The sequence below is a fragment of the Equus przewalskii genome, chromosome 27 (assembly GCF_037783145.1).
Source record: "Equus przewalskii isolate Varuska chromosome 27, EquPr2, whole genome shotgun sequence".
Classification (NCBI taxonomy): domain Eukaryota; kingdom Metazoa; phylum Chordata; class Mammalia; order Perissodactyla; family Equidae; genus Equus; species Equus przewalskii.
The window spans coordinates 32,151,202-32,176,157 of NC_091857.1; the positions used below are offsets into that span (position 1 = coordinate 32,151,202).

The following is a 24,956-nucleotide window of genomic DNA, read 5'->3' on the forward strand; positions in this document are numbered from 1 at the left end:
GCCAGCCTCATTGGCTAGAGGTTAAGGTCAATGTGCACCACTTCAACAGCTCAGGCTCCGTTCCCAGGCGCGAACCTACACCGCTGTTAGCAGCTGTGCTGTGCTGTCAGCGACATACTAAAAAATAGAGGAAGATTGGCACAGATGTTAGCTCAGGGCAAATCTTCCTCAGCAAGAAAAAAAGAATATCTTTCTTTCACATTCAGCAAAGGTCCAAATTCTTTACTAAAAAAAATTTCTTGGAGAAACAATTCCAGAATCTGCTCACAGGTTCTGAGTCCTTAGTCTAGTTATCTAATGTGACAGAACTCAGACACCGTGAGAAAATTTCCTTTTCCTGGACCTGTTCTCCAGGTCAACACTTTTCAACTGTAACATTAATATCTTGAGTCTTCACAGACTAGTCCAACCAGCAGGACTCAGTGTTTATGGTAATTTTATTTAGGTTTCTTTGCCAAGATGTTGGATTCATCTCACAGTTGACTGTCACTAACAGACAAAATTTATAGACAATACAGCAAACAATACTGGTGAAGGGAGAGGGGTTAGCACAGTGGTTCTCACCTGGGGGTGATTTTGCCCCCAGGAGACATCTGGCAATGTTTGGAGATGTTTTTGGTTGTCACAGCTGGCAGGTGGGCGGGGGGGTGTGCTACTGGCATCCAGCGGGTAGAGGCCAGAGACACTGCTAAACATCCTTCAATGCACAGGACATCCCCCAACAATAAAGAATTATCCAAACTAAATGTCTATAGTGAAGGTTAAGAAACCCTGAGTTAGGGAAATGGAGGGCCCAGAACACACTGGGATAAATTCGGTCATTGTCCCATCACTGGTCTAAAGGCTGGCCAACAAGATGGTCTCAAAATAGTGCATATCTTGCACGTTGACAGTTGGAGCAGAGCCTCTATACAACCAAGTCATTTTCAATAATAATGATGTAATAATAAATAGTCACTATTTCCTTGACCTACTCCTTAATTTTAAAACAAACAATTAAAAATGTTACAAGAAGAATAAATTTCCACTTTAAAGATTTTATTCAAATTCAGGAACATATTTCACGTATGAACTAAAATTTGCACTTAAACAAAAACATTTTACTTTGCAACTCTCACTGTTTCGCTGTTTTAAATTTTAAACACAAAAATTCCAAGTGGTCGCACAGAATAGCAGCATTAGAGGAACTCAAGTTTCATTTCTTCATCTTTGCAATCAGTACGCTAACACCGTTTATGTCAAATCTACATAGGCAAGACTATGTAGTGCCGTGGCGGAGGAAGCACAAACTGTGTATAATATGGTCTCAAATGGTTCTGAATCTCCTTGAACTTAATTTTAAGAAGAATGCAAGCAGCTGAGTTCATGTGTGTGGGCGCCTGGCTCTATAACTAGGAGTTCTTCCACATGGAATAGAGTTCCCCTATGAGCCAGGCTTGGAGTCAAATACCATCACTTCTGCCATATTCTATTGGGCACACAGGCCAGCCCCTTCAATGAGAGAAAGGGACACACAAGGAAATGAATTCATGAGAAGGTGAGGATCCGTTGGAGCCATCTTGGAGGCTGGGTACCACGTTGTGTAATTCATTGTCAGTTGTCAGTTTTGCTTGGTGGGGACCCTACTACCCAACAGCAAGAGGAACCTTTGTTTTTCTGCCTCAATGCAGGGCACAGATACTGCATCGAGAGGACCTCCTTCCTACAGCATTGAATGTTTTCAGCGTCCTGTTCGTATTCCCTTTGTTTCACTCATGGCCAGACATCAAGACAGCAAACTGAGTTGCCAAGCAGACCAAACATAGGGATTATGGACAAGACATTATGATTATCATGGACAGCTCCAATTAGCAAGAAATATGAGCAGTGACTGCTCTGAATTGGAACAAACACTTAGAGGGAAGTGTTATTTTAATAAATAACCAAGATTTTTCAAACCTCAAATTCACTGCCTGAAATAACTCAGGATGACATTATGCCACATCTCCTACCACTCAGTCACTCATTCATTCATTCAGTGAACTCTCTCCCTTTGCACCCAGCACTTAGGAAGTTCTCAGATACTTTGAGAATAAGTAATACTATCAACAGACTTGTAGTAATTTGACACTTCCATCTTAAATTTTGCAAAAAAATAAATTGTCCTAAAATACTTACCCAACAAAATATTATACAATCTCAAAAATCATGTGAATCAAGATTAAACAGCATAAGGAAATAACTGTGATAAAGCAGAAAAATAAAAAATTGTTTTGATAGTATCCTTCAAACTTTGAGAAAAAAGCAGCTACTATAAAAAATATTTTTTGGATGACTATACAGTCATTATACATATTGGTCATGTTTTAGTGTTAGGACTCAACTGATGTAGTTTCCTTTTTCTATTTTTTTATATTTCTATTTTTCATAAGGTTCCCAACAGTATTATTTTATAGGAAGAGCTCTTTAGTTAACAGTGTACAATTAAGTAATTTAAGAAGTGAAATAGCATAGTAGAAAGAGCACTCGCCTGGGAGAGAGAATTCATGTTCTAGTACCAGCTCTGTTGCTAATAAGTGATATCAAGTCTTTCCACTTCTCAATCGCTTTATCTGCAAAAGGTGAGACTAGAAAAAATCCTAATTCCTTCATAGGTGTGTCATGTGGATAGAATGAAATGCCAAGCACAGCAAACATATTATCATTCTCATTTTCCACTTACCTGCTTTTTCTAGTGATTTAGGTAAAAGCTTTTCAGAGTTTCAAAGTTGCTTTCATTATAAAAATAAAACTGATCGAGAAAAAAATAATTCAAAAGTACTGCTGTTGTTTCTTTGTTTGAGAGATTACAGCCAGATCATTTCTTTTTAAAGTTAAATATTTTCTTTAGGAGTGTGTTCCCACCATCATGCCTTCCAGCCACACCATCACTAGCTCTGGCACATCTGGGTGTGTTAATGTGTTGTACACCTCAGGTGAGAGCCCACCACAGTAAACCACAGCTTGAGACCCAGGGATAAGAACCAAAATGGACAACAGAATGTATAGAGAAAACTCCAGAAGAACCAGGAACCCATCTCTTTCTCCTCATTTGGTCCATTCTTCTGAGTGTGTGTGTGTGTGTGTGTGAGTGTGTGTGTGCACGCGTGCGCACTCACAAGCACACCCACGTGCGTGTTCTGCCAGATTGCCTCAGGTGAACAGGATCGCCAACAACCTAGAGTCGAGAGGGCTGAACTTCTTACTGTAGTGCAACAACTTTAATGGATAGCTTTTCTTTGTTTTCCTACGAGGAAAGAATGAAGAAGATGGCAAGACTCAGGGATGTATCATTAGGATGCTATTGTTTAAAGGAGAAAAAGGAATCAAATGGAAGCGTCCAAGGTTCCTTGTCTGGGAGAATGTAATAGTAAAAAGGAAGAACTGATGCAGAAGAATTGGCTCCAGGAATCTCTCACATCCTCTTCCAGCTCTAAAATTGGAAATACTCACTGGAGTGCTGCCGAGGCAGGGACTGTAGGTTTGCAATTTACATGCATAGAGCTGCGTGTGACTTCACCGAGGGAGTAAAGGCAGAGGTCCTAGAAGACATGGTGAGGGCCCCCAGGATGGGAGGAAGGGGAGGAATGCCCAGGAAAAATCAGCAAAGGGAGTCATAATCATGGGTGCCAAGGAGAGGATTGTTGCTTTTATGTGTGGATTCCTGGTGAACTTATGAATGAGTGGCGTCCAAACACCCTGTCTTCAATAGCCCTACTCAGCTCCTGTAGACTCCTGCCTATGGCTTCCTTCATGGAGTCAATCCATCTCCTATTCGGTCTTCCTCTTTTCCTGCTGCCTTCTACTTTTCCCAGCCTCACTGCCTTTTCCAAGGAATCCTGCCTTCTCTTGATGTGCCCAAAGTAGGACAGCCTCAGTTTATCATTTTTGCCTCCAGCAATAGTTCAGTCTTAAATTGCTCTAGAACCCACTTGTTCAGCTTTCTGGAAGTCCAGGGTGTCTGTAGAGCTGTCCTCCAACACCATATTTCAAATGAATCAGTTTTTCTCCTGTCAGTCTTCTTCACTGCTCAGATTTCACACCTGTATGTCATAATTGGGAGTATGAGGGTGTGGATAATCTTGGCCTTGGTCTCTAAGGACACTTCCTTACACCTGATGGCCTTTCCTAATTCTTTCATTGCTTCCCTTCTGAGTCTCTGTCTTCTCTTGATTTCTTGGCTGCAGTCTCCATTTAATTTGATGACTGAACCAAGGTAAACAAAATCTTTAACAATTTCAATGTCTTTGTTATCCATGTTAAAGTTGTCTAGCACTGCAGTCATGATTTTTGTCTTCTTGATGGTCAAATGCAATCCTGCTTGGGCACCTACTCCTTTTACTTTTGTCAGAAGCGGTTTCAAGTCATTTATGCTTTCTGCCAAGAAGATGGTGTCATCTGCATATCTTAGATTGTTGATACTTCTTCCATCAATTTTTACTCCCCTTTCATCTGAATCTAGCCCAGTTTTTCATATGATGTGTTCTGCATACAGATTAAACAGATAGGTAGATAAAATGCACCCTTGTCTGACACCTTTGCCTAAGGAAACCATTATGTCTGTCCATATTCTGCCCTTACAGTGGCTTCTTGTCCACAATATGAGTTATACATCAGGACAATCAAAGGAGAGGATGGGGAGAATAAATTCCCATCAAAGGCAAGGCAAGAGGGCATTTTAAGAAAGACTAGGTGGTCAACTGTGCCAAACATTGGGAAGAGATTAAAGAAGAGACAAAGAGGACTGAGATACAGCCAATAGTTTCATCAATAAGGTAGCCATCGGGATCTTTGGGTGGTATAGATATAATGGAGTGGTGGGAACAGGAGCAATTAGCAGGTAGGGACAATCACTGATAATGTACCGCACATTGCCTCTAAACATACACCAGTAAGGAGAGACCACATATGATGAGGCAGAGTAGCAAAGCTAGGAAAGAGAGATTATATGGTAGGAGAGATTTGAATTCAAACAAATGTGAGATTTGGGGATAAGAAATGTAACAACAGAGGCTGGTTAACTGCAACAGGATGGAAGAGAACGTGCCCAGCCCCGAACTTGAAAGACTCACTGGGGTGCGGATAGAATGGAGGAGAGCTGCGGGCAAACCCAGACTCAGAATCCAATTCAGCAAGCAGGGCTCAATGTCAAAACGGGTGAGCAATAACCAACCAAGAGTCATCCAGGGAGGCAGACCACATGGGGATGGGATGAGAGAAGGAAGCACATTTGTCCACATGATGAACCATAAAGTTTTCCAACAAGTAAACAAAAGTAGGAGCAGGAAGGAAGCAGGAGCAGGAACTATTCTAAGAAATAGGCAGAAAGACAGCCAAACTGCATCAAAGAAGTGGAACAGATAATTGGGATCCTGCCAATGGACTATGGTTCAGGGGCAAGACTCCAGCCCCTGGGAAGGACTGGCAAGGGCAAGCAGAAGGTGCCAATCCAAACAGGAGTGGGGAGATTCAGTACTCGGCAGGTTCCCAAGAGAGAGATTGGATCCCTGAGACTGCATGGAAGCCAGTGGGAGACCTGGGTGCAAAGGAGACCCGAAAGGGCAGATAGGATGACTTGTTGCAGCCCAGGGTGCTAGGCCAGAACCCCTCAGCTCCTTCCCCTAGCAGGGCAGAAAGGGCCTGGAGCATGACGCTCGGTTAAGCATCCCAGTTTTGTTCAACACAACCCAGTAGAAGAAGGTCACCAAGGCTGAGAATCAGGCAGGGGCCAGAGAAGGGGTGCTTTAAGATAAAGTGAGGTTCATCTTAGAAACAGGAAAGGAAGAAGGCAGGGTAAGGGAGAGCTCAGAAACAGTCATAAGGAATATTTTGTGGGGAGGAGACCCAGGAAGAAATGGGAAGGAACGAAATTCCCGAGGAATACTCGGCCTTTCTCGCCCCACATCTAACCAGCCACAGACCCAGAGCTATCGTAGAACAATCACTTATCAAACACGACACACCCTGGAAACACACCAAATCAGAAGATTTGAGACTGATCTGCTGTGTGAGGTCCAAGGGAGAGTTTCTTGATTGTGAGGACTGATAAACACCCACGCAAGTCCCCATAAGAGGTCATGAGTGTTCCTTCTTTAGAAATTAGTTTTTCTTAGTGCCAATTGACCTATTCTGAGATACTTTGAGTGTGATTCTAGCTAAGGGCCAAGAAATGAGTTCCACAACTTCACACGGAACATGGTAGCCCCCTCTGTTTTCCTCCAAGCTTTCCCAACTCCTTCCAGGGACTGGTTTCAGTTTTGTGACTCTTGAAGTTCAGGACAATACCTGAGGCTCCCTTTTGGAGGAGATGACTGAAAAGGTAGATCTCTTCTAAGCCAAACAAAAGTTCCAAAATCATTAATTCCCGCTTTAAGCTTTTAAAATGGACCCAAATTCTTAAACACCAACAACAATTCTTTAAAACTTTTTAACTTTAGCTTGCTGCCTTAAAAATTGTATGCTTGGTTTTCCTTTAAGGGAGAATATATTGGATTTGCTTTTATTAGCTTCCAATGAAGGACCTGCACCTTTAGATTAAAATCTTAACCAAAAGAATAAAACATTGTGCTACCTCAGCTGCCGGGTCCAGAACCTAGGGCACGCTGAAGAGCAATCCAGAGAGATCTTTCAGAGGAGGAACTAGCACTTGGCAGTCTCCTGTTCCTTTCAAGAGATTAAATCGTAATGCTCCCCAGGCAATCAGACTGACCTTAATAAAAGATCTCAGAAAAGAAATAAGGAGGACACCGTGACCCAAAAATCTTAGGCCACATATCAGGATTGTGGTAGGGATAAGTGAGGGCAAGACTAGACCTGGAGTCCAGGTGACAAGACTTACCTCTTTGAACCAAATTCCTCCCCAAGAATCAGGACCTTGAACTAGATATCCTCAAAAAAAATTTCAGCTCCAATCTAGTTTTTTTTCAAGTCCAATAAAACATAGAACATGGGTTATTTGCAAATTCCAGTAAAAACAATTCAAACATGAAGTTCCTGGGAGTTAGGTCCAGGTAATTTTTTGAAATCCTCTTTTATTCTCCCTTGATATCGTGGATGAGATACCTTAATGTAGGAAAAAAAACACTTACAGAAATAAAAGTCTATTTCCGTAGTTTGTAACCCACACACTAATATAGATCAGGAATTGCTCTCTCCATTCCTTCTCCTTCCTGCAGCGCCTCATAGTATCTCACCTGCCAAAAGGCCCAGGAGGGCAGATGACAGCAGGGCAAGGACACAAGCAAGCCATAGCCATATGCTTTGCCAAAGTAGCTTTACTCCACCAGCCCCGCATCAGCGTCACAGCACCAGCTTGCACCAGAGCAGTGGGTCTGATTTCCTCCTTCCATCTATCTTCCCTAGTCCCTTCTGATGCTGCCCCCACAAGAATCCCCTTTCCATGATCTCAGAAGACTCGTGGAACTTACGATGAGGTAGCCCTGGGCTCAAATCCAAACCCCAACATGTAAAAACTATACTACCCAGAGCCAGCTACCCAGCCTCTTAGCCCCAAGTTTCTTGTCTATGAAATGGGCTTACGACACCCACAAATTATGCTACTATAAAGATAAAATGAGATCGTTGATGGAAAACGCCTGGCATAAGGTGTCTCTCTGTCAACCTGCATTCTCTTCCTCCTCAATTTACTTATAAACTTATGCTAACTGAACACTCAAGGAATAATTTGAAAAGCACTCAAAGCAGTTGTTGTCCACCAAGAAATATATAACAAGTTACCAAATGTTACAGAATGATCAAAGAAGGATAAGGAAAGAGCCCAAGAGGATGAAGAGGTTCCCATGAGAAAATGAATACGCTTCCAATCTGGAAAGGCAAAAGGAGACGTAGGTTTGGATGCTACCAAATCTACAAAGACAGGGCACAGTGAACACAAGGACATTAGGATCAAGTCCTGATATACTGAAACATTCCCTGAGCTATTGGATCTCTCCAAATCAGTTTCTTCTTCTGCAAAATGAAGATAATAATACCTACCTCATGAGACTGTAGAGAAGATTAACTTTAGGTGATATGCGTAAAAAACAATACAATGCCTGAGTATTAGTTTCCTCTGGCTGCTGAAACAAATGACCACAAACATAGTGGCTTAAACAACACACATATATTATTTGCAACTCTGAAGGTCAAAGTCCAAAATTGGTCTCGATGGGCTAAAATCAGGGTGTCATCAGGGCTGCATTCCTTCTGGAGGCTCCGGGGGAGAACCTATTTCCTTGCCTTTCCCAGCTTCTGGAGGCCACCTGCATTCCTTAGCTTGTGGTCCCCTCCTCCATCCTCAAAGCCAGTAGTGTAGCATCTTCAAATCTCCCTCTGACTCTACTCTTCTCAGTTTTTTTATTAGCGCCCTTGTGATAATAGTGAGCCCACTTGGCTGATCCAGGAAAATCTCCCCACCTCAAAATCTTTACCTTAATCACATCCACAAAGTCCATTTTGCCATGTAAGGTGACATGTTCACAGGTTCTGGGGATGAGGATGTGGAAATCTCTGGGGGCCATTATTCTGCCAACCACAGTTTGGTATGTAGTATGTTCTCAACACGTGGAAGCTGCCATGGCAGTAAAAAGGAGGAAGAGGCAGCAGAAGTAGTAGGAGGTGCCTCATGAAATCCATTGCCTTAACATTAAGAACTGGTTCAAAATTGAGTTCAAATAAATCCGCAGATGACGCATGCAAAAAGGTCTGTAAAGAAAAGCTGGGGAAATGTGTGCTGTGTCAACTTTTAAAGGTTGGCATCACAGGTAACAGCCAAGTCTTCTTTAGTAAATATGTCGGTGCCATTTAAAATCATGAGAATTTGTACCTTTGTGTAGCGATGGACGTTAACTAGACTTATTGTGGTGATCATTTTGCAATAGATACCTATATTGAATCATTATGTTATACACCTGAAACTAATATAATATTATGTGTCAATTATATCTCAATATAAATAAATAAATAAATAAAAATCATGATAATCCCAGGGGGATTTTTCAACTCAGATGAGCATTTTTGTCTAGAAACCTGAGTGATCTGTAAGCCACAAATTGAGAAAACCTGGCCTAATGGGCATCATCCATTATCACCTTAGGAAACATTCTGCCTATGCCTATGAATTAATAAATGCTCAAGGCATAATTTCACATCAGAATGGTAAGAATGTAGTTTTCCCAGGGCTGAAGCAGGAGGAGGTGGGTCTGGCGCTCTGACTTGAGACACAGCTGGAGAATAAGGCAGAGAGAATGATTAGTGTGTGTCACAAATCAGCACTCCTAGTCCAAATCCAGCTCTTGACCAGTCCTCCGTCAAGATTTAGAACCCTCAAGAGTTGAAGAAGGGTATGTTGTCTCCTTTCCTAAATTAAAATAAATCCACGTTCTTTGGGTTCCCCAAACACAGGTGTGAAATTGTTTTAAAGTTATATTTGATGATACAAATTGAAGAACCTGACCTTTGCTATGTTGTTCCCATGAGTGTGCGCTAGAGTACACACTACAGATGCAGAACTGCTCTTGTGATGTGACTTTGGTTTTACTCAACAGTTGATGATGAACTCCCATGCGATGCCCAGGGCTATGCTCTGAAGACTCAGGAAGGAGAAATCTTAATTTAGAAGATTTCTGAAGACAAATGTAGGCAGCCACCAGTCTCTATTGCCAAGCTACTTCATGTAGCCTCCTGAGAATCTCTGACCTGATGAGTCCTGATGAGCCCCGAAGATAAACCAGGGGCTAATTTGTTTGTTTTCCTAGGAAACAAACAAAATGCTTTGACATATTGGGTGGAAGTAATTAGTAATTATCTCTCTCAATGCTGAAGGAGCCCTGCTAAGCATTGTCTTGGCTATCTTTCTGACATCCATTTGTGAGCAAAAATTATGATGATTACAAACGAAAATATCTAAAATTTATTGAGCACTTACTTTCTGCCCTGCATTAGTTTTACATATATCAACTCATTTAATTCTCAACAATCAGGTAAAGTGTTATTATTTTGCATCTTAGATAACCGAGGAACACAAAAGTTAGATTCCTTGCTCAAAATCTTGTAGCAAAACAAAGGTTCAAACCCAAGCACTCTGGGTGCTAGGCCTAAACCCTTAACCTCAGCTCTCTTCCTCTCAGTAATTAACAAATTCACTCATAGTGGCCCTACCTACATTTTTAAGCATAATCATTTTTGTCCTAAGATATTTTGACCCTATTAAAGTTAGCAATGCCGTGCACTGAGAGTGTCGTACATTTTGCCTTTCAGAACAAGGATACAGACTCATTCAAGGTTTTAGTATAACGCTACCTAAAATCAAAGAAATATGATATCATTTATTTTAACAAAAGACAACATTTCACAATAGAAGTAAAATGGTCTCCTTGTTCATTTACTGAATCACTGCTTGCCCATCTATTGGCATCACCAACAATGGGCCTTCAGCCATTATGCGGTTACCTAAGAGCACCTAGGTGGTGCCTTTATCTTCTAGATGTCTTTCCAAAATGCCTCCAGCATCCAATACCTCACTCAGGATAGACTTCTTCTCCAAAATATACATGTTGTAAATTTTGCAGGTACCTCTTGGGTTACACACGTGTGGTGAAAAATGGGAGCTTTGATCACAGAACATGCCCCAACAAAAAATTTTCACTCTAAATCTCAGGTAGAAAGTATTAAAAACAAAATTGTAAAAAAGTGTTTCCTCTCACAAATAGAGGTTAACCAAATAGAGGTTGATGGAAAAAAACAGTTCTGGAAACTGGGAGGTAAACCTGGGACCCACAACTAGGTTGGACCGGCACCAATTTACATGAAGGGTTATATAAATCTTTGGAGATTGTACTGGACGGTCTTGCCATGGTTTTGGCTGTCAGGATTTTAACCTTTTCTCCACGTTTGGGGACTTCCACCCACATATACTGCCCACCATGATAGCCTGTCATTACAGAAGATGCCCCCACCCTGCTTGCTCCTATACCTGGTGAGGACAGTTGGTCACGTGACCTCTTGTGGCCAGTCTGACACTCTGGCTGGTTTTTCGCCCCTGGGCTGAGTGACCTAGCTTTATTTTTCCTCACCACACTTATCACTAGATTTATGAGTTCATTTATTACATTTCCCCAACTGAACGTAAGGTTCTATGAGGGCAGTAAATTTTGTTCACTGCTGTATTCCTAGAACCTAAGGTAATTCCTGGCTTGTAAAAGGAACACAAGAAATTTCTTGAATGAATGAACAAATGGATGGATAGATAGATGGATACATGGGCAAACAAAGGCTAATTTACTATTTCCCTTCCCACAGTGTCATGCATAATAAAGAAATTCATTCCTTCCTTCATCCAACCATTGTCATCAAGAGAAAGACACAGTGGTGTGAAAGAAGGTCATTTTATTGTTTTGCGCAAGGATACGTCACTTCTTCTGCTTTGCAATCTCTTCTGAGTAAAACTCTACATACACTTTCGCCTGGCAGTGCATAACTTAAAAGGATATTTTCAAAAGGGTAGATTATCACCTTTTTGATAACTGCAACTTCTGAAACCCCCAAGAAGAAGACATTACAAAATGGTCCAAACATGCCAGATGGTCAGCCACTGTTGGTCACCTTAGAGGACAAGGAGGAATGTTTAGGGACAGAGTTAGGCAAACAAAGCCTCAATATTTTTAACCAGAAGAGGATTCACAGAATATGCCACAATACTTAACGTCAATACCCTTAAAAATCTAGAGGAGATTAACAAAAAACTATGATAAAAATCTGCATATTTTGAGACACATGCAGCCCCATCCCACTTTATATTTTATTCTCCATGCCGAATATCACTGGTTGCCTTCACAATTACTCTATGACATGTTTGCCAGAACAATCACCATCATAGTTGTCTTCCACTTAATAAACTCCAGTTTGTCTACGTCTGTTATAAACTGCAGTATCCAGAGCTAGAAATAGTATTTCAGACATTGTGAGAATACAGAATCATCAATCACCCTTTTGGTACCAATATATGTCGATCAAAGTAGCCCATGATTTCATTTTTTTTCTTTAGCAACCTCTTTATATTGCACATTATAACTGCTCCCAAGGCAATCATTCCACATTCTACATATTTACAAAAAGGTGAAGACATTGGACCAAGTAGAAAAATTAGTATATTCACCTAGTTCCCTTCCTGCTCCATATTCTTATAAATGACAGGAGAGATGGTTTTAAAACTACTGAGACCATAAGAGCTGTGCAAAACAAGAAATAGTACCCAACACTAACCAGAAATTTTGAGACAAAAAGCAGACAGGATCAACTTGTTGGTGAAAAATATAACCAAACACTTATGTGGAAGGCTGCTACAGAAAGGAGTGATAAAATCATACACCAAGCTCCAAGGCAATGGAGCCAAGAAGCAGGAGGGGCAAATGAGCAAAAACAACAGAGGATTAATTTGGTCGCTGCATTTGGAGCAACCACATCTCTTAGTTCCTCCATCTCTCTCTCTTAAACTGAGTGGTGACCAACAGCAGCTTATAGCACAGGTTAAAGTGATGGATTAAGGCGCTTAGGCCTAAGAGACATCATCACCTGAAGCTATGGCAGAAAACAGCTTGATGTCCACCAAGCCTACCTTCCTCTTCCTACGCACCCAGGAAGATTATACTTGCCAACTTCCTCTGAAGTCAGGTTAAGATCATAGAACTAGTTTCTAGCCAATGGATGGCAATGAAGTGCACCCCTTCCATACCTGGCCATGAAATAAGCTATGCAATAATCCTCATTCTTTCTTCTCTAAGAGTAAAGGATCCAATGAAGATCTATGAGGAGACCCTGGAGGATGACAGTGCCCCAAGATGGAAATAGCTAGGATCCTGAAATCAGTATAGAGAGAAACAAATCATTCTTCAGCTGCTAAGATTTGGGGGTTACTTTTTCAGCTGACATGAGTTCCACATCTAATACTACAGCCAAGGAAGCCCTGGAGAGGATGTGGAGGAGCCACAACAAGAAAACACCTCACCAGCATCTCCATCAGGGCGCTGACAGGAAATGGACAGCACACTTGAAGAGTTGACCAAAGAGATATTCACAAATGGACTATTTTAAGAGGTAAGGACAGAGCTGAGGGAACCATCGGGGGGTAATGGTTGCTCATCTAAGAATGAGCAACAGGGGAAAACCATGGCCTCACCCAGTCCTGAAGGGTGAGGGATGGAGCAGTTATATGAAACCAAAAAAAGCTGTTGCCACAGTAAATGAGCATACTGCCAGGAGTTCTGACTATAACTGGAAAAACATCACCACTGCCAAAACCGGTATGACAGTGGGAGGGAGGGGGAGAGGGGAGATCAATACTCCAATCTTTCCTCTGTCCTCCAGCCTCAGTTAGAATCTCCCTTTGGCTGAACCAACTGGGAACCACTAGGCAATGGAGCCCCGCGATATAGAGATGAGCCTTCTGGGGCCCAGAGCAAGGCTGACTAGGACAGAACATGGATCTGACAGACAAAATGAGAAAAGCCAGAACACTCTCCCAGCAGCTCTTCCTGTCCAATCCTAGTCACCAGAGAGGAACACTTGTCATCAGAATTGGCATCCACAGAGGGACAAACAAAACAAAGATGAGCAGACAACAAAGAATCAAAGATTTAAGGAAAGAGCAGCACAAAAGTCACCATGAAAAAGAAATAATACCAAAGGAAACTGAGTTCATAGAGTAAATGGAAGAGGATTAGCATAAATTCCATGTTTTGGAAATACAAGAGTGGCTATCATATCTGCAAATTAAGAATCAGCTATTATACAAAAAAATTGGGGAAATCTTAGAAGTTGTAAAAATTGATTCAGAAAATAAAACATTGGATAACTGGAATTGGAAAAAATTCACAGTTAAACAGTAACTTATTGACCTGGAAAATTGAGCCATGGGATTATTTAAGGGTATATCAACAAAGAAGAAAAATGGAAAACATATTTTTTAAAAAAGGTATAAAGTGCCAATATTCATCTAATGAAAATTGTAGAAGTGGGGAAAAAACGAGTAACCAAGAAACAAGAAAATTTCTCAGGGCTGAAGAAACAGATGAATTAAAAATATCCATCACTTGCCAAAGGACCTACCCTTTGACACACTGTCATAAAATTCAGAAGTTCAAGGATAAAGAGAAAATCCTAAATGCTTCATGAGAAAATAAAACAAGCTACCTAAAATGAACAAGAATCTGAGGGCATCAAATTTCTCCTTGACAATACTTGATGCTAAAAGACAATAGAATAAAACCTCAAAAGTTCTGAGGGAGAATTACTTTGAATCTAGAATCTGATTCTTATCCAAATTAGCATTGAAAAAGAAAAACAAAATAAAGGCATTTTCGCAGACATTCAAAAATTCACACACAGTCCTCCTCTAACAGATTAGAGCAAAAACTAGAAATGAATTTAAAAAGGGGAAGATGTAGAACCCAAAAATCACAACGAAGAGAAACCAATAAAATATAGTTTGGAAATATATTTTAAAGTTTTTAACAATAATCTGTGACAAAAATCCCAGAAGATCTCCACATGGGAGGTGGCAGAGCTGGGGAACCGAGGGAATGGAGTGGAAACAAGCTAAGGTTCTAGTTTAGAGAAATAGACTCCAAAATTCCAAATATTAATTAACTACCTAGCAATGAGAAAAGGAACATAACTCTAGATAAGAGATTTTTATTAAATAATACTATAAAAAATTTTGACAGTCTCAAGCGCATGATTTTCTATAAAAAAATATTAATCAGAATTGATCCAAGAAGAGGTAGAAAATGCGACTACTTGAATAGAATAATACCCTTATAAAAACCACACAGGTTTTCAAAGCTCAAATCCTTTAAAAGAAAAATGGCACCAGGACCAAATACTTTTATAGGGATTTTTATTCCCCGAAGCAAGTGCTAATCCTTAAATCATACATATATCTGAAACTACACAAAAATAACGAGATTCCAGATTCATTCTACACAGCAGGTATCACTTTGATTCCAAAACCAGACAAGGTTAGCACAAAACAAGCAAAATACAGTGAAGCTATAGGTCAACGTTATGCATGAATATATGAACATAGATTTAAAATACTAAAAAATACATTAGCAAATCAAATTCAGTAATATATTATTATTTTAAAATCATAGCCAAGAAGAATTGACCTAGAAATGTAAAAGTGGCTCAATATTAGGAAATTTATGATGTAGCCAACTCCATCAACGGATTTCAGGACAAAACAGTATGCTCATCTCAATGTATGCCAAAAATCCATTTGATAAAATTCAGTACCTTTTCCGGATTTTAAAAAAAAAACAAGACTTTTAGTGCACTAAAAAAGGATGTAAAATCATGTATCCTAGGGAAAAACTCACAGAAAATATCATATTGAACAATCAAAGATTAGAAAGTTTCTATCAAGGTTGAGAACAAGATAAGCATCATAGCTACTATCTATCACTGTTGAATATTATAGGTCTTAGTTTAAAAGAGAGAAAAACAAAAGAAATAAGAGGTATAAACTTCAGATAAGAAAATAAAAATTTCCCTATACACAGGCAAATTGTTATCCCAAGAGAATTGACAGAAATACTATTAAAAATAATATCAGATACAAAATCAATAGCTTACCTATACATCTTAACAAACTGAATACCTCTCATTTTCTTCTAATATTTTTATAGCTTAGTTTTTTATATTTGGTTCTTTAATCCATCTGGAATTCATTTGGGCATAAAGGTATAAAGTAGGAGTCTAATTTGAACTTTTAATACTTTTAGGAAGATCATTACTAACAACAACAAGCATGTATAATAGACCTAGCAATGAATCTAATGAAAAATGTACAGAAATTTTATGTCAATTATACCTCAATAAAAACATGAAAGTAAAAACATATATTAATTTTTTAAAAGTACAGGCACTAAATTTTTTTTACAAAACTATACAAGAATGGTTTTGTCCCTTGAGTGCATATTAGAATCTCTATGATACTAATTAAATCAGAGCTTGTAGAAGTGAGATCCAGGCATTAATAAGCGCAGCCAGAATTAAAAATCTCTATTATAAATATAGTTATGTTATTTTTTTAAATAAAGTAAATGCAGTCATGGGAAGGTAATATTGTGAAGATGTCAGTTCTCTCCAAATTAATCTATAAATTCAATGCCATGTGAAACAACATCCAACAGAATTTTTTATGAAACTGACAAATTAATTTCCAAGTTCATCAGAAAGAGAATATCTATGAAAATGTTTGGAAAAGATTAAAAGGAACGAGTATTAAATATCAAAACATACTTCAGCTCTCTGTTAATGAAAAGAATGTGCTATTGGTACAGAAATAGAAAAATAATCAATAAAATAAAACAGAGTCCAGAAACAGTCCCAGATATATTCCATTTTAATAAAGCTTAAATTCTGTGGGAAAGGGTGGATAACCAAATAAATGGTGTTGGGACAACCAGATATTTATTAAGAAAAATTCTTAGACCTCCCTTCCTCATAGCATACTCCAAAACAAATTCCAGATGGATTGAAGAGTGAAACGCTAAAAAAAGAAAACCTATAAACATTAGGAAAAAATACAAGGAATTTATAAACTTGGAGTAAGGCATTCCTGACCAAGACAAACCAGAAGCTCTAAAGACAAAAACTGAAACATTGTTTCTCATGAGAATGTAAAGCCTCCATAGGAAAGAACTCCTTAAGCAAAATTAAAACACAAGCAGTAGGGGCCGGCCCCAAGGCCGAGCGGTTAAGTTCGCATGCTCTGCTTGGGCAGCCCAGGGTTTCGCTGGTTCGAATCCTGGGCACGGACATGGCACTGCTCATTAAGCCATGCTGAGGCGGCATCCCACATGCCACAACTACAAGGACCCACAACTAAAAATGCACAACTATGTACCGGGGGCTTTGGGGTGAAAAAGGAAAAATAAAATCTTAAAAAAAAAAATACAAGCAGTAGGCTTAGAGAAAGTCTTTGCAACAATTACTGAGAGCAATATCTACAATATTTAAAGAACTCATGCAAATCCATAAAAAAATTATGTAAGAAAGAAGGAAAGAATATAAACCAGGAATTCTAAAAAATATATACACAAATGTCCAAAGGCAAATGAGATGATCTGATAACCAGGAAATAGCAAATTAAAACAAGAATAGCACTTTATTTTCCCAAGTTTATGGCAAAAGCTTAACTGACTGATAAAAGCAGTGTTCATAAGCATGGGGATGGAGGAAATTGGCCTTTTCACATGTTTTTGGTAAACGTACAAATTGATCAAGCTTTCCTGGTAATAATTTTTTAAAAATCACAATCATAACCTTTGATCCAACAATTCCTAAAGAAATGCTCACATAGGTGCTGTATATATAAAGATATCTGATAAAAATAGCAAAAACTCAGAAACATCTAATGGGGGGGGGCAGTTTAATAAATTATGGTCATCAATTTAAAATAGTGGGCCCATATACATAATAAAGATGCGAACAAGATAAGTCATAGAATATTTATAGAGTGCTGTCAATTTCTTATTAAAACATATATAAATACAATCTATTTATCTATGCAGGCAGGAAATCTGCAGAGAAAGAACTGGAAACATACTTGTAGCCCTCCTCTTGGCTCTCACAGCACATCATACTGAACAGTACTTACTTGTTTGCATGTCTCTCTCCTCCTCTAAGCTATCACTGTTTGGCAGACTATGTTTTCTTTCTTTTTCTCTCCACAGAAAGTGATCTGTAGATATCTGTTAAATGGCTGCAAGGCTCTGTTGCCCTCAGCTCTGTCCTACTCAGCAATTAGAGATTAAAAGAATGATACATTGCCTAATTTCGATCCTAATGTTGCCATTTACTACTTGTCTGACCTTGGGCATGTTACTTAACTCATTGAGTCTCAGGTTTTCTCATCTCTCAGGAGGAGAAAAATTCCTATGTCATAGTATTATTAGGAGGATTAAATAAGAAAATATATAAAAAGTTGTTAACACAGTATCTGATGCTATTACCTATTGATGGGAAATAAATTACTCCAACCTTAGTGGCTTAAAACAACCACCATGATTTACCGTGCATATGAATCTGATTCTGAGCAGGGCTCAGTAGGGACAGCTTATCTCTGCTCTGCTTGGTATAAGCTGGGGTCACAATACTGAGGTTGAACCATTGCTTCCAAGGGGACCCTCTGCCATGGCTGGCAATCTTTCTGGCTGTTGGCTACTCCCCATTGAAAGTGTCTCTACAGGGCAGCTTGGGCTTCCTCTCAATATGGTGGCTGGATTCTAAGAATAAGCATCTCAAGAGACAGGAAGTGGAAGCTGCCAGTTTCTTAAGGTCTTGACCTGAAAATTGGCACAGTGTCCCTTCCCCATATTCTATTGGTCAAACAGTTACAGAGCCCAGATTCAGTCTGCCTCTGGACACATATTATTTACATACCTCTCACACAAAATACACTCACCTGTCCTAAGACTCTCCAAAAGTCTCATCCCTCTAAATCACGTCCAAGTATAAATGGCGCTCCCTGGTATGGATGGCTTTTCATAAACATCCCATTGAGAACTGCTCATCACCATCTGCATACTGTGAATTATAGAGACAAGTCATCTTCCTCCCTACAGACACACACACTCCACCTATACTATTATGACAAGCACAGGATAACCACAATAGACACTCTCATTCTAAAAGGGGAGAAACAGAAGGTATGCAGCAAGCACTGGTCCAAAACAATCCCGCACTCCAGCTGCATAGATGGCCAAAGTTTCTTTCTGGGGCCCAGCGCTCTCCAGTGCCTCTTGATTGCACCCTTTGGGTTCTTGTTTCTGTCCCTGAGAATCCCTCTTTTTCTTTAAGAATACTTAGTTGGTGATTCTGTAGCTTTCTCAGCCTACTTTCCACCCATAGAAGTTGAGGCTCTATTTCTGCCTCTTTCCTTCCAACCTGGTGGAGCTTCCAGTCAAGTGTTTACAGTCAATAAAGTGCTCACAGCCAATGAACAGAGTCTATTATCGTTACTGCTGTGAATAACATGGATAAAAATATGAAGATACCAAACAGGCAATACTTAACAGTACTTTTGGAGGACAGAATTAAACAGTAAACCCAACAAGATGAAATTTAGTAAGGGTAAATAAAATTCCTGCATTTAGACATTTAAAATCAATTTCATAATTACAGGATGGTGAAGCTTTGGTTTGCTGGCATGCTTGTCTCCCAGACTAAGCTGTAAGCTTTTTGCAGGGGAAAATTGAGGGGATTTAGTTGACAGCAAGATCACACTGAAACAAAAGCATGAAGAGATACACACTGTAAATGGCATCCTGACAGCGTAGCTTATGATCAGGATGGTGAGGGAAGTAAAACCACATCACAGGAGGAACTTTTGAGAAAATGAGTGACTTCACCCAGAGAAGAAAAAGCCTCAGGGAAGTGATATCAACTTAGGGGCAGGCAACCAACTTCATACGTCTGGAAGACTGTCAGGTAAAAGAGGAAATGGTCTTAGCTCCAGAGGAAAGAATTAACGGGGATGATTGGTGGCTCTAGGAAAGGTGACTTCCGTCAGTACAAGAAAGTATTTTCTAACACAAAAGCCATTGCTCTCAACCTCAGTCTCCTATTGGCATCATGTGAAGAGTTTTAAATAATATTGATGCCAGCAACGCCCCCTCCCCAGAACAATTCTATGAGAGTGACTAAAGATGGGCCCCAGGCAGTAAAGATTTTGTAAAACTCGCCAGTTGATTACGTGCCATGATTGTGTATAGGGGACTGACCCAGAGCAAATATCAGTGAGTAAGTGAGCTGACTCACAAAAAATTGACTTACCCATCACCGGAATTTCCAAAAAAGAGTCTGGGTGACTGTGAGTCAGTATTATTCTTACAGAGAGGTCCTGAATCAAGTGAGAGAGCAGAGAAGATTTCAGATCCACTTCAGGACCCACAGATTCAACAGTAAAGAATGATGAAATCCATCCAACAACAGAAAAGGACTTGGACATTCCTCATTGCCGAGGGAGCTGCGCCCACGTGTTCAGACCATGGTTCTTCGCCACCCCCCCCCCAGCCTCCTGGGACAGACAGCTGGTTCCCTTCCTCTCCACAATGGGAGTCTCTCAGAGTGGACGACCTTGTCCAAATGGACAGTTTGATTCAGGGAATAATCTGTTTGGAATGGTTAAGAAAATGGAGTGTTTAGGGTAGAGAGAGAGGGGAAAAGAAGTACTTAAGCCCATGACCTGAGTATTTTAATTTGAAATTCTATGACTTTATTTCTACAAAGAGGCTTTCCTAATTCCCTAACATCTACCCATTGAGTCCCCAACCCAACTTCAGCTGTTTATATCAAGCTAAATTGTTCTCTTTGAATTGCATTCCCTTCAAGTAGGTGCAGACAGCTAGCGTTTCCCACCATTTGTTGTTGGTAAGGCAAAGTCCTCATGAGGTGTTTAGTCCTTATTAATATAAATCAGAGCCTGGAGCCTCCAATACCTGATTCTCTGGCCCTCTCTGAATGCTCTCCCATTCTATTTCTACACCTTTCTATTCTTGAAGTGCACAAATGTGTTAAAACATCCCAACTGTGTTCCCAGCAACCCAGAATAAGAAATAAACCACATTGATCATACTCCTGACAAAACTGTATTTCACAAACAGAATCCTTCCTTGCTTTCCTATAACTCTCAGCATAGGAGAAGACACCACTGCAGCCCAGGATCCCACAAACCAAGAGCAGATATCTCGCATATACCAGGTGACTATCTTGTTTTTCCACACGAAATTGTGTTTATTATTTTTCTCTGCAGATACAGGTCTCCTTCACACTGGGCATTGACCAAGATGGGTGGCCAAAATGGGAGATTTTCTTGTAATGCAAATACAAATTAAAGAGGGAAAAATTGTTATAAATCACAGCACTGTCTTCTGAAGGCCAAGAGCTCATTATAAAACTTTCCTGGTTCATTTCAAGCAACTGTTTAGTTCATCAATGCTTTATTTGTAAAAGCAAATGCTTGGCCTTACAAAACATCTATTCAAACATCAATGACTCAGAATTCTGGGACTTTCCTGCTTGTCTGGGAATTATGTTTATGATACAAATGCCTAGTTAATAAAAGCCTGCCTTCCACGCGTCAAAGACCTTTACGATCTTAAAGAAAGAGAAAAAAAATTAAAAGCTGCCCTGGTTGCTTTCCTTTGTTCTTCTTTTTGCTATGTAAATGACACTGGTGGGATTTCATTGTACTTGAAAATAATCAGAAGATTTTTAGGGCAGTGAAAGTACTCTGTATGGTACTGTAATAGTGGATACATGTCATTACACATTTGTCCAAACACAGAAAGAACTTACAACACCAAGAGGAAACCCTAAGGTAAACTATGGACTCCGAGTGAAAATGGTGTGTCAGTGTAGGTTCATCAACTGTAACAAATGTACCACTCTGGTGGGGGATGTGGGAAAGGCTACGTGTGTCGGGGGCCAAGGGGCGTGTGGGAAATCTCTGTACCTTCTGCTTAGTTTTGCTGAGTACCAAAACTGCTCTAAACAGTAAATTTTATTTAAAAAATAAATAGCCAATCCTGTTGGAAGTAGGCCTTCCTAGTGCCCCCGTGGGCTCTGAAAGAATTTTGAAAGAAAGCTTCCCTCTGAAATACAAGATGGGTGCATTGGAGAAGGTGACCTTTGGAACCTAGAGTTTTGGGGGTAGATTATTACTCCCTTGTGATGTTTACAACTCTTGGTCTCCTTACCTGGATATCTCTTCCCCCAGGTGTTTGCATGACTGATTCCTCCCTGTCACGCCTAACTCAATTTAAATGTCATCTCCTCAGAGAAGCCGTCCCTCCCTCCCTCTGTCCTCACCCTATCCAAAACAGCCCCAACTCACCTGCTGCATCAGCATGTCTTGCTTCCATCACCACACTCCAATTCTCCGTGTGAGGTGTAATTTTTGTCTCTCCCCCCACCAGAAAGTTCTCCCAGTCCTTAGAAAAGTGCCTTTTCATTACGTAATATTTACTAAGAGCCAACACACTGCTGTAAAGTGAGGTGTTTGCCCACATTACCAGGATGTTGCCCAGTGAATACAGAAGAAGACAGACCATGCTGGCTGCCACACGCCGTTTTCTGGTGTGTGCAGTGGCCTCCATGTTGCATGCTACTAGGTGGGGGGTCTAGGGAAGGAGAGACGCAGACAGCCCCATCCCTGCTGGGAGAGACTCCAGGAGGAGGTGAGGACAGAGACAGCTGGCCCAGATGTAGTGCTATTTCCTATCCAGAAACAAAATGTCCTTCCTTCTAAGAGTTTCGATGAAAGACTCTCTCTGACTTAAATGAGGCTGGCTCCTCCAGCTCAACTTAGAACGATTGCTCCTGAAAACCACAGAGGCTCCTGACCCAGCAAGCTGGCTGGGACATGCCAGTAGCCAGGGAATCAAAAATAAAATCACAGCTGAAAAGTTTAGGATGTTGTTTTTTTCCAAGGGAGATCAACATCTAACAGCTACAAACACCTCGACCATATCACAGTGACGGAGACAAAGAGAACTCTGAGAAAGCCAGATATGAGCATTCTCACTGAAACCATCTCTCTCTCTATATGAAATAGAATCAAATATATGGAATCATATATATTACCATATTATGTAGTATATATAGCAATAATATATAATAAAATGCATTATATTATTATATCATAAATTATGTTATATTTATAGAGATATAATTTTATATGTAGAATGTAGTCTTTCTAAATACATGTTAAGATTGGCCAAATCTTAACCCCTCTCTGCATCCACACCCTTGCTCAGCCTCACCATGACCAGAAGGTGTTTTCCTGCCCATTGGCTTTTGGCTCCACCACGTGACTCACCTTGCTCATGGTGTGTGGGTAGAGGGAAAGTGCGCCTCTTCCCAGGCAAAGCTAAGCAGCCTTGCTTGTTTCCATTTTCCTCCTGCACCTCTGCCATCACTAGGAGAGGAACATGCCACAGCTTAGCCTGTGGTTAACCTCCCAACCCCAAGGGAACTTGAGAGATACCTGGAGCAGGACCATCCTAACCACCCAGCCACACCCACAGACACACGAGCAATCAGGATTAATTATAGTTTTCAGCCACTGAGTTTTGGGGCGCTACTATGGGGCATTATGGGGCAAATGATAAGTGACACACAGGGAATGTAGAGATTTCCTCGTAAAGACGTGAAGGCACCCAGCATACATTTGTCTGTCATTTCTTACCACTCTCCACATCAGCCTTCCAATCCCTCAATTGACGTTTTCGTGTTTTGAAACTATTGTTGAGTACAGAGAAATTAACAAACACTCTTGTCCCCAGTGCCCATAATTACTTGTTATTTTAACATCTGTCATATCTATCATCTGTCATTCTTAAAATACAGGATTACCCATAAAGTTGCAGTCTGCTCCGAGACTAGGAACTCCACTCTAAACTGCCGAAGATGAACCAGCAATGTCCGATGCAGCCCTCCACGCTCTCCCAGCTCAGCACGCTGTTGATGGCACTGGTCTGTTTGGAGGAGGTAGGCAGGAGCTGGACGAGGACTGAAAGAGGGCAAAGAACAAAGGAAAAAATCATTCAGAAGTTAACAAGCCGCACTGTCGCTTGATTAGGATGAATAGAACCTCCTTACAGGGACATCCTGTCCTGAGATATTTATGAAGATTGCAGAAAGGAGAAAACATCATCACTCCGTTGGGAAAATGGCTTCAAAACTCAATGAGGCAATTTATAAGCTCACAAGTCTCCCAACCAATCAGTGGAAAATGTCTCCAGAGGTTCCATGACTTTTTGCCAACTCCCAAGAATGCACTCACACACACACACACACGCACACACACACACACATCTGCATCCAGACCATCTACAGCTCATGGCTCTCAACCTTGTTAGCTGAAACTTACTTACCAAGGCTAACCGGACACTCACCAGTCCCTTGCTGAGATGCGACTCATCTCTACTCTACTCTTTCCCAACATCCATTATCGGTGTCACCTCCCCTTCTCACATTCTACTCTTTAGCACCAAGCTACCAAAAAGTGTACCGTGGTTACAGCCGTGGTGGAGAAGCCAGCAGACTCCCATGTTCCTGGGGGACTTATTGGTTTCATCGAAGCATTCGATAGCACACAGGGGAGAAAAATGGGCGAGCGCAAGGGAAAGGTTTCTTTGATCCTAAATCTGGAAACAAAACATATTGACATGAAGCAACAAAAAACCAGAAATGGCAAATGAGAAACCACAGCTTGACTCTCAGAATTAAACATCATTATCAAGTTTTTGTATGTCCCTAAAGGCCCCTAAAAGCTGCATTTAAAAACAAACCAAAACTATGGCTGGAGCTGAAGAGGCTCTTACAATCAGCAAGGCCGTGGCCTGGGTGAGAGCAAACCTCTTGCTCTGCTCCCCTCACCCAGTGGCATTAACACCTGCAAGCTTCACCCATCCATAACTCAGTGCAGCCACTCTTTTTATCTTGGCAGCCTCTGGGAGCCTTTCGCCAAGGTTCTGGGCTCTTTCAGTCAACATGACCAATTCCACATCCTTTTATTAATTACTAACCATTTCCCCTTGTAGTCAGCCCTGAAATCCCTGCTTTGATCTGCCTGACATGTCACATGGTGTGTGCTTCTGAACGCAACCCCCCCGTGGCCGACTTAGAACTGGCAAGTCTGGCAGACACATACACACACACCACACACACAAGCGGGGAAGACATTTCCTGTAGGCACTAGAGAAAGGGGAGTTCTACCAGGAAATCAGTGGCCATAAGCAGAGAACTCATTTTGTCATTCACTCAGTATTTACCAATGGATAGCCTATTGGTATACGCTGAAGATCAAAATAACAGTGGCCGTCATAAACGCCCTACATCCTGTCCAGCTAGAGGGACCATAACATATTTAG

General features: G+C 40.6%; 1 long non-coding RNA gene across 2 annotated transcripts in view; it reads right to left on the minus strand.

The window, feature by feature from the left end:
* Nucleotides 1-19,991, minus strand: part of LOC103548890 (uncharacterized) — a 150,141-nt gene extending 130,150 nt beyond the window's left edge. The window contains exons 1-2 of one of the 2 annotated variants that reach the window (XR_011533851.1): nt 19,855-19,991; nt 18,485-18,606 (exon numbers count right to left, since the gene is read on the minus strand). This is a non-coding gene — a long non-coding RNA (uncharacterized lncRNA). The remainder of the gene's footprint in view (nt 1-18,484; nt 18,607-19,854) is intronic. The other variant, XR_011533852.1, reaches the window with a different exon arrangement.
* Nucleotides 19,992-24,956: the final 4,965 nt, after the last annotated feature.